The sequence below is a fragment of the Lepisosteus platostomus genome, chromosome 10 (genome assembly GCF_059453375.1).
Source record: "Lepisosteus platostomus isolate fLepPlt1 chromosome 10, fLepPlt1.hap1, whole genome shotgun sequence".
Lineage (NCBI taxonomy): Eukaryota > Metazoa > Chordata > Actinopteri > Semionotiformes > Lepisosteidae > Lepisosteus > Lepisosteus platostomus.
This window is the reverse complement of record NC_142620.1, coordinates 50,107,011-50,118,001: the sequence shown is the minus strand read 5'-3', so window position 1 is coordinate 50,118,001 and position 10,991 is coordinate 50,107,011.

Sequence of the window (10,991 nt, the reverse complement as noted above, 5' to 3'; positions counted from 1 at the left end):
CTTTAAACTGATACGGTAGTCTAATCACGCGCGATGAAAACATTCCTGTATCGGAATTTCAAATGCAGCCCACGCATCTCTGTGTTTTGTCTGGGTGGTTTCTGAATTAAAATAGACCGTTTTGCAAAACCAGTTTCTGATAGTTTCCTGCCTAATGTTTCTTTTATGTCTCAGTTTACGTGATCATACTAATTGATTGAACATGTCGTTTGAAAAACCGATGGCACATCACACAGATGTGTGGTAGCTTGTTTTTCTGTACCTCTCCTGGTATTGTTTTGTGTGTGAAGAGCCAAAACACTGTTCTGAGTTGGGAAAGAACTTCAAAAATCCACAGACACCATTCAGAGAGTTTAATGAATCATTTCTCATTATTGTGTTGTGGTGTTGTAGTGGAAAGAGCTCTGTGTTTTCCCCCACACACTGGGTAAAAACATCACAGGCTGATGTCCAGACTCTAACCCTACCCTCCATTGCACAGTTTTGTTTCATTCAGCATCTTAGTTGTTATATTTATCCTCCTGACTATCAATTCAATTAGAGCTCTTGGGGAAAAACTCTGCTATCGACTGGCAGGGCCAAAGGATGGGTAGTTGTGGTTGAGTCTAAATATCTGGCTTTTCACCGAATGAACTGTGAAGAGGTTTGGTAGTCAGAGGGTTAAACCTGAATTACAGGGTACAAACATATGCCTTGCCTGAGAAAAAGAATGAAGGAGGACTGAGAGACCCAGACAGACAGCAGAAACTAGCATGTCTGGATGTCAAAACATAGGCCAGGGAAGGTCAGAGGTCAGGTCAGAGGAGCTGGAAGATTCCCAAACAACCCCCTTCCTCACCTTAGGAAACCCAGCTTTAGCAGGAATTGAGGTAAACGAGAAATGCATATGTTATTTTAATGTGTGAAGGAAGTTAATAACACACATTTCTGTTGAACTCAAACACATCGTAAAGCTGTCCAGAGGCAGTTTGCTGGATAGTTCTCTCTCCAAGCAAAGCTGGGGGTTAAAAGCAGTTAAGATGCCTCTGCAACAGCTGCAGCTAATAAAGCTGAAGATTTTATGTGTTCCTGCATCCTGAAGAGTTATCTTCTCCACTGCAGTTTGTTCTTCAGTACTTATCCAAATAAGAGATGGTGGATCCCATTTGGCCTACTTTTTATTTTTCATTAATCCTTAATTACCTAATGGCAGTATCTGTTGCCTCTTATAGACCAAGGTTAGTATATCTGTTACTGGTTTTAAGATGTTCATGATGTAAAGGGATAACTCTGACCTTGCGCTGTGACCTTGAGTGCTGTACTTATGCAGTTCCGATTTATTTCATTAGCCCTTAAACAGCATATGACTGAACAACAGCACCCCAGGACAAAACCAATCAAAAAAGACACTGCTCTGTCAAACTGGATTCTGATATCTGTCAACGAGATACACAACTTATTCACAAAAATATTGATGATAAGGGAAAACACACCAAAAAGCAAGTAACTAAAATAACAAACAAGTAAAACCTCAGCAATCTTAGCAAGACAATCTTAATCACCGACTCCTGAAATTCAGTTTTTGGAATCAAGTATTTTTATAGAATGCATTTTATAACAGGGAAGAATGTTAGACTCCTATCTCACAAGAGCTGTCAGACATTACTGAGGGGTCCTTGTACATAAACCAGCACTAAGAATATTACAACGGTTACAACTATGAGGAGACCATTTGGTAGTTAGTAGTTAATTTGTATTGTGTGGAGTGGGCTCTGCAGGTGACAACTCCTGCATTGAGAGACATATTCTGGCCCCTGATGAAGGCTGAAAAAAGCTCACCAGTGTCTGACACCAGCATACTGTCAGTGCTCAAGCACCCCACACTGGCTCTCTCTCAGTGTCTCCCAGAGTCCCCCAAGCCCAGAAATCTTTGTTTATTGTTCGGCTTGCATTTGAAGAGAAGCCCTTCAAAGCATCCTTGAGAAAAAAGCTCCTCCATCTCAACAGCCCCCTCTTGGCTTTGGTCAGGCCTCCACTGGACTCTGACAGCAGCTGTCCATCACCTAGACTGCTGGTGTCCGTGTCCCACCTGACCACAGGTCACAGCGACGGACCAGCGCAACCGGAAGCGCGATTCAACGTTTTGGACCAATTGGCCGTCATAAAAAGATAAAATAATGAGCAAACAAGAGAGTTCTGAAGCCACACAGATGCTCCTGGCATTGCCGAATTATGACAACAGAGGGACAATGGCCACACTGTGAGGGCCCTGGGTGTGGAGCTGTTTTCTCCCTCCACAGACAGAACTGGTGCTGAGGACCAGCCCCACAATGGCCCCTCTGTGTGAGGAAGAACAGCCCTTGTCTTCACTGAGATGTGCAAAAGTTGGACCACTGACAACTGATGCTCTACTGTACTTCAGGAGCGGCACAGTAACTTCTGGCCCTGGGCGGCTAATCTCAGTAGCCATTTCTTCTGCTCCTGCAGGAACAATGGGCCACACCATGCCAGCCGATTCATCACTAGATCATCTGATTGTTCCATTTTTGCATTTTATTGCACATCTTAAGAGGGAGAAGCACCTCATCCCCAAACCCCTCACGCAGTGGGGTTACAACAGTACAAGTGTAACATACAAGTGTGGTATTAGAATGTCAGATAAGTGAAATAAATGTAACTAACCTCAGCTGCAGTTTGCAACGCAGGCAACAGCTGCTGGAAAAGTAATTTGTGCACAAAAGCATTGATAAGCAGCAGACTCATGTCTCATTGTCCAGCAGAGAGACTGTGAAACAGCAGGGCTTTATTTGGGGAACTGCTGAATTTGGGTGCGTTTTCAAGTGGCTTTTTTATTTTATACACCTAGTGTGTGGAGATGGAGTGGCCACTCAAAGATAAGATTCTTTCATGAGCAACTGACCCCTCTAAACTATAATTCAAACTGAGTGGGGGAAACGAAACAAGATCAATGGTGTTGGGAAGCAGAGATTAAACCCAGTGCTGGGATTGTACTGGGCCCTAAAAAGTATATAATGGTCCAGTATCTGACCAGGGTGAGAGACAACATGAAGATGCAGACCCTAATTAAATGCAGGCTCAGTGACCACACCCTGGCCATAGAAACTGGACAATACAGGCAGGATTGGCTACTCATACACTGCCAGCAGGGAGAAGCAGATATTCTCATACAATGTAAAAGACACTAAAGGATTGGTCACTAAAATAAGATCAAATTCCAGTATATCATCACATCTGCCAGAATAACAGCTATCAATCCTACCCTGTTACGGGGTTGTAAATTTAACAGAGCTGTGGCCCAGTATGTGATCTCCTGTTACAGCCTCAGGAACACAGAGTGTACACTACCTTTCAGATAATAATATAATGTCTGTAAATGTCATTTGTAAATTGTCATTTGCTTTAAGAGTCTGGAAGTGTTCGGTTAATTGTTTTTGCTTTGGCAACACTTCAATTCATCTGTCATGTCAATAACAAGCTCTTTGAATGTGAATCTAATAATAATATGTTGTTGCAGATGTTTGTAAATGTTCTGCTCATTGTTATGGCTGTGACAACACTGTGATTTATTGGTCTTGCAAATAAAGCTCGTAAATTTGAAAAACGTAGGTTACCCCACTGTCACTCCTGCTGCAGGCTAACCAGACTGGAGAGTTTAGAAACTCCTTGAAGGGGTTGCTCTGTCCAGCTACAGGAACATCCTGCAGTTCTGAATTTAATATGGCTAAGGATTCTTTCACAGCATGGCTTTTTGAGACTGGTTACTCTAAACTTAGCAAGTTAATTGGGTAAAATGGTCTTAAGCCTTGTACACATTGCTTGCAAATGCAAAACACCTGACCAAGTTCGTTCTGAACATGGCTGCCAGCATAGCAATGTTTAGAACCTTGTAAACAGTATATTGTTATAGCAAGCAGCTGTATCACCCTGTAACTCACAACTAGTAGCCCACTGAAGCTCAGCAGGTATGAGCCTGGCCAGTACATGGATGGGAGACCTCCTGGGAAACCTAAGGTTGCTGTTGGAAGAGGTGTTAGTGGTGTTAGTGGGACCAGTACGGGGTGCTCACCCTGCAGTCTGTGTGAGGTGTAATGTCCCAGTATAGTGATGATAAGTAAAAAAGGTAATATAAAATCATACTTAGTAAAACAAAAAGGTGCCGTTCTTTGGATGAGACTTAAAAACCAAGGTCCTGACTCTCTGGGGTCTTTAAAAATCCTAAAGTTTCTCAAAAAGACTTGGGGTGTTATTCCAGTGTCCTGGCCAAAGTTACTTTACCAATCATGGCTTCCTAATTATCCCCATCTCTGAACTGGCTTCATCACTCTGTTCTCCTCCCCACTTGTAGCTGATGTTTGGTGAGCGTACAGATGCATCATCCAGGTAGGGGCTGTAAAGTGCATTGAGTGGAGTTTCCGGAAAAGCCCTATGTAATAAGGAATTAGTTCAGCTGGGTAGCTGCATCAGCATGAGTAGGCTGCAAAGGAACAAGTAATAGGTTTATTCCATGCTGAAAAAAAGAAGAAAGAGAACACAACGTTTCGGCCGTGGAGCCTTCTTCAGGTGTGGAATTAGTCAGGAATTAGTTGTTTGCCTTTCCAGTGCTGTCTCAAGGACAGGCTGTCTCTCTGACACAGGTCGGCTTGTGGTGCTGTGGTTGAAATTATACATGTAGGATCAAGCCAGGACTCAATTTGCTGCCGAATTTCTGTACAGAGTTCATTTTGCCTGTAGAGCCTTGCTTTTCAGTGCTGTTTTTACATGTTTATTTTTACCACAAGGTGGCAGCCTTTGCATTCCTACAGGTCCAGTAGAGAGCCATCAGAATTCACATCTGCAAGTGTTCCTAAAACCTGCTAAACAAGAGCTTGGTTTAAAAATGGGGTTAGAGCTTCTTACATATACTGTACAATAATTGGTGTTCTTATAATATCAATAAAACTGATTTAAATATCTTGTACGCAGAGTATATCCTCTATATGGAACAATGTGCTAGTAAAAACTAAGAACCATGCTCACTCTGGACTATCCTAGTTTGCGATACGTGCAAGAGAACAGAAAGGGTAGAGTGAAGATATTGAGAGTGGCAGAGATGAACACTAGCAATACAAGAATTACATTTGTAACAAAGATAATAACGTACTGGCACTGTGCAAATGCCTTCAGAGTAACTCACTGAAGTGCAGTCTAGACCTGTCTATGGTATAATACAGCAAAGGACCTGTGCGTGGAATCATAAATCTGCAATTAACCTTACAGTGTTGACAGAGGTGGTCGTGCCGGGCAGCGGATACTAACTGATTTGAGGGATTATGGGGTTTATGGTCTGATTTTGGCATGGTTCCCCGACACCCTCGACAGGATAAGTTTCACCACTGGGACTCCAATCCTTGCCAGAACACCCCCCCCCCCATTCCCTGAAAACACACACTGCCTGGTATCTGCACTGCACACAGAAGGGATTTAGGGATTATGGTTGCTCTATTCGAAAATGTGTGGAAGACAGCCGTTGAGTTGCTAGCTCGAGCCACAGTTGTTACTCATGCTCGCTGAAGAGAAAAAGAAAAGAACTCAGAAGGTGAACTAATCAGCTTAGGTGGAAAGAGAGATTTCCTGCTGTTACTGTTGTTCCAGGAGTCAGCTCTACCCCCAAGCTTGTTGGCAAAACCTCTGGAGTAATTACATTGTCTTCCCTGACAAGGGATGAATCATGGACTCCAGAGAAACGCTCTGCCTCTCATGCACCCTGAATTCCCTGACATTCCTGCTGAACAGGATCTGGAAGACAGAGAGGCTGAATCCTGCTGTCAAGAGAGGTAATAAAGATGGGCTTGATTACATCTCTCACTGACACTGTGATGAGTGAGAGGCAGAGCAGCAGGTGTCTCCACAGAACATCCCTGCCGTAGCTTGAGTGATACCCCCCATTCCCCAGAGAATACAGATGTGGCTTTCTATGTGATTTGCAGCCAGGGAAATGCTCACAATCTATCAGAGAGACCGCCAATAAACCTGCGATTGTACATACTTGTGCATAGATGGGCATCGGTGTGATTTGTGATGGAAGACACGATGCTGAATTTCAAACAGTCAAAGCCCTTGAAGAAAAAAGAGAAAAGCAGAGAAAGGTAATGCCAGACACATTGAAACAAAGCCAACGTGGATCAAGACTGAACCCGAACCGTCAAATTCACTCTGCAATAAGAAATAGGCGTTTTCATTTGTTACGTTTCAAAAAGACCAGCCAATAGAAATTAAACCCTTGGCATGGGTGACATCTCCTTGTGTGTGCACATGCTTGGAGGTGAGGTTGTGTGTGTCTCGTGTGCACAGTGCACCCCTGTGCACCACCTTGAGTCCTGCTGTAATGCAAACTGAGCAGAAACAAGACTCTGACACTCGCGAAGCCCAAGGGGACACTGCCGGCTGCAACAACCGGCTCCTCCTGGTTTCTCATGCTTTTCGACATTATTTTGGCAAAGGCGAAGTCTGTCAAGGGCAGAGTGCTCCTCAGTGCAGCAAGAAAAAGAGAACCTAAAAGCTTAGATAACGATTTAACGATGCTCTATTTTTTAAACGATTTAACGATAACTCGGTATTGCTAGTGAGTTCTCGCGTCTCTGTCGTCTCCTAGTCTTGAAGGTCAGATACAGCAAGTGAGTGAGTTACACAATTTTAACATAACACCCTGTGATTTGAATTCTGCCCTACTGACTTAGGCTCTGTTTGCATTTCAGTTGTGTCCCCACGTTGCCCAGAAGATGTAAATAATATGTCACCTAGGTCTTTTTTATCTCTCTTCAAGCTGTGTGGTTCCAATGTTGTATTTTTACTCTTTGCTTTAAACAATCTGAAGAATCTGTTCCTTACATGAGGAGGTTCGGAGTTGCAGACAATCACTTTACCAAAAAAAACAGACTTCCTGTAAAATGCTTTGCCTTTGCAAATGTGGATTTTGGAGAGATCAAAGTATCACTACCAACACACACGCATGACTGAAGGTAGATCCTGCAGCAAACGACTTTGTTTCTTTGGTCAGTATTTCAACTTTCCCCCCGCTGTTATGGCATGGGTTATTTATTTCCTAGCGTTTATGCTCAGGGGTTGTGCTAACCCTTGGTCTGCTGCTCCTGACTGAGCTTACACATGAGACCCGATGCTTTATATACAGTGTCCATGACCTGACTGCAGCATTCCTCGGTGAAACAAAGGCATTCGTGTATATATTAGTACATATTTGTGTAGGAGACTCTTTTACAGAGCTAGGTTAATGATAAAACCCACAAGTTCAGAACCAAAACATTTATGACACTGAAGGAAAACACTGCTCTTATCAACATCAGCAAATGTTCTTGTAGTGACCTCTTGGACCTTGTCAGCTAGATTTTGTTGCTTTCTCCCTTTCATTTTGAGGGTGCCCAGTGTCTTACCCTGGCAGACACTGCATATTTAATTTCAGAACATGGTGTTCATCATATAGAGCTACAGATCAGCAGGTGTCTTCCCTCTGGCCACAAGTGCATGTTTCACTGTCTGTATTGACTGACTGTACAGAGGCCGCCCACACACATCCGAAACACAAGAGAGATCAATCTCACTGGAACATCAAATGTATTGAGAACTTTAAAACCAAACAATCAGACACTGTTTGTGCTCTCTGCTACTCTAGCCAGATTCGGAACGTTTGAGACGGTTCTGCCCAGCTGCATTGTTCAAGCAGCCTGAAAAAGAGGGGATTAAGACCTCAAACAAGTGTGTGCAGTCTGAGGCTGCAAGGATGGCGTCAAAGAGGACTTTAAACAGTTCTGTCCTCCACAACAAAGCGCAGGTCTTTGTGTGGGAGACACAGGGAGAGGCAGAGGGCTTGGAGGCCACAGCTTTGTGCCAGGAACGAAGCTCACTTGTAATTGCAGGCTTTGTGGCAAAAGAACATCAGACAATTTAGTGACAAAAGAGACTGCCTGACCCTTTCTTTGAAAGGCAGTTGGGCCTGCAGATTCATTGCGCCTTAGGTAAATGGGGCCAGTAAAGTTTTGTGTGGCTAATGTACCTTGCTTGTACTATACATTGACTTTGCTTTGCTATATTTTCCCACAGTGCCTCTCTTGTACTCTCTCCAGGTAGGTCTGTGTTTGTAAAATGCACTCTGCAGCTCACTGCCCTGACCTTCCCTTGCAATACCACTGGAAGCATGAATACGATGCACGAAGGTGGAGTTGGGGGACAGACCTAGGTAATCCTCATTACAGGGGTTAAACAGACATGTGACAGAGGTGCTCCAGGGAGAAATACTATCAGAGGGCTCCTGCAATCTTTTAAAAAAGGAAGTGGTGTGAAAAATGCAGGACTGCGAGCAGGAGGAAGTTGGTAAGGCAATGCAAAGATATAAGCAGAGAAAGCTGCAAGTGCTGACGTTAGCCCAAAGATCCTACAGCTCAGGGATGTCAGTGACTCCTTTTCTTATGTGACCCTTCTTCTTCAGTGACCCGGTGACCTCGGTGACTCCTCCTCTTCAATCTTGACCAGCTCTCAAGTCATTATTTTCTGATCTGCTGTGCAGGGCACTGCTATATTAAAATTTAATTTCCCTTCTTGTGACCACTTCTGCCTTCATAACGAAATTGCTTCCCCTCTCCAAGGCTTAACTATATATCTGTTTTGGGTATTTGACTATCTCACTCTTCCCCCCCCCCCCATGTGACTGGTAGGTCATTTCAATCCAGTGTCATTGGATTGTTTAAATGTCAAATGCTGATTCAGTATAGTTAACCTAAAGTAATGAACTAGATGTCATTTGAAAATACACTGGGAGGAGTTGCCCAGATTCTTAGCATCAGTCTTCATACAGTAACATTGATGAGAGCACTCAAGGAGAAACGAAGACAGCCATGTAGTTAATAACATCAGTGAAAGTGTTATTTGTGGTGAGGACCGATAAGATATTTCATGTGCCTTTCGTTGAAGAGTCCTGGGTGAGCGAACCTGTTCGTTCTCTGGGTTGGAATGTTGTCCAGACCTGGGGAATGAGACAGCCTTGAGGCGTCATCCCCAGAATGCAATGCACTCTTTAGGACATTACAGTCTGAAGGCACAATCCACTCACAGCTGAGCATGAAGTCTTAACAGCTCCTACTCTTTTCAGCACATACTTCTGAAATTCCTAGTTACCACGCATGCACATTTTGAATATTGCGAATCATACTTTCTCATACTGATCTTTACTTTCTGGTTTGTTCAAAAAATGCCCTACATAGATCCACAGCAACTCATTCGACACTCAAACACTCCACCCCATTCATGCGGCTAAAAATGAAAGACGTGTCCCCATTACAATTCTTCTCTTTACCATGCAAACTAAACAAACCTTTGCATATATAAAAGTCTTACTTTCTGCAAAATGACACGTCAAGGGGTTTCGATAATCAACACACTATGCCAATCACACGGGTGATGCAGACAGCAGGAAGCTGCTCTTGAAAGGGATCTAGGTGTTTTGAGTAGATTCTTCTCTGTTGACATCAAGGTGATCTGGCAAAGCAATACAAATTCAGAGTACATGTGTGGAATTTAAATTCAGCCTTCCAGTGCACTAGCAAGACCACAGAATACTGTGGTCAGTTTCGGCCAGTATAACACAGCAAGGATATTGTAGCTTTAGAAAGAATTCAAAAAGCAACAGGAATGCTCTGGTCTCAGGGCGTGTCATATATGGACAGGTTAAGTGAGCTTAAGATCTTCAGGCCAGAAGAAAGTAAAGAGAAGATTTGATGTCAGTACAAACGATCCTTAGCAATGATAGACAACCCAGGGGACTGTTTTACACACAGTAGAAAACAAGGATGCGGGACCACAACTGGAAACTGAAATGGATTTAATTTAGGATGCAAAGTAGCAGTTGCTTCTTTGAAATGAAATGCTAGTGTCACGTAAGACACTAAACTTCAAAAAGACCAATGACCTGTTCTCATTTTCATGCTTTCTTTCTTTCTTTCCATAGTCAAGTCACGTTGCTGTTCGTTTTTCAGGAAGTTGAGACTGCCTTTAAAGTTAGATACGTTTCCAAGCAAGATTCCTTTTAAAATATCCCGCAAAATTTGCAGAATGAATACATTATAAAAATAAGTCCTACTGCCATCATAATGGGAGTTATCGCCTTTACAAAGTTTGCACAGTGTAAACCTGGCAATATTGTTCAAAATTAATAATGCTTTCACCAAGGTAACGTAGATGTTTAGGAAAATAAAACAGTCAGATCTTCCCTGTGGTTAGGTTTCCAGCACCACAGGAGTGGCAGGCAGTGGTGTGAAGGTGAAAGGTGTGAAGATGGACTGACAGCTGCACTATGCTCTGCCCTGTCCTGCAGGTGAGTGAGGACGGAACCTTGTAGCTGTGTTTTCCAAAATGGCAGCCAGCGTGTCTCCACTTGTCCCTCCCCTTGTCACACAGAAACCAACATGGTCCCGACCTGACATTCCTGCCTGCTTGCCTGGGACTGCTCTGTGCATCAGCTTCCCAGAGTAATTCTAAGAATTCTAATCAGCCTCACCTCAAAACACAAAAGCAGAACCAAGCATAACAATGTATCGAAAGAAAAGTCATACATATGCCTCAGGGGTCAAGTGAGCCAGTGACAGTGTACCGGTGTCAAAATCAAACTTAAAAGCTCATAAACCATTGTGGTTGAGACCCATGAAGCTGCTTTTAGATGTTAACATAATCAGCACTGAATATGTCCCGGACACCTGTGGCAAGGTATATCAGGACAGTTGACTCTGACACTGCAACAATGTCCACTAAAAAACATCTCTGCTCACTTGAAAAATTCACATGGGGTAGCAGTAAAAAAGGCAACCTGAATGCATGTGTGGAATCTGAATTCAGGGAAGTTATGCTTTTAATTAATTAAAAATTAATTTAGGATGGATCAGGAGAAATGCTTTTTTGCTCAAAGAGTTGTGGGTGACTGGAACAGGATTGGCCAAACACTGGGCGGG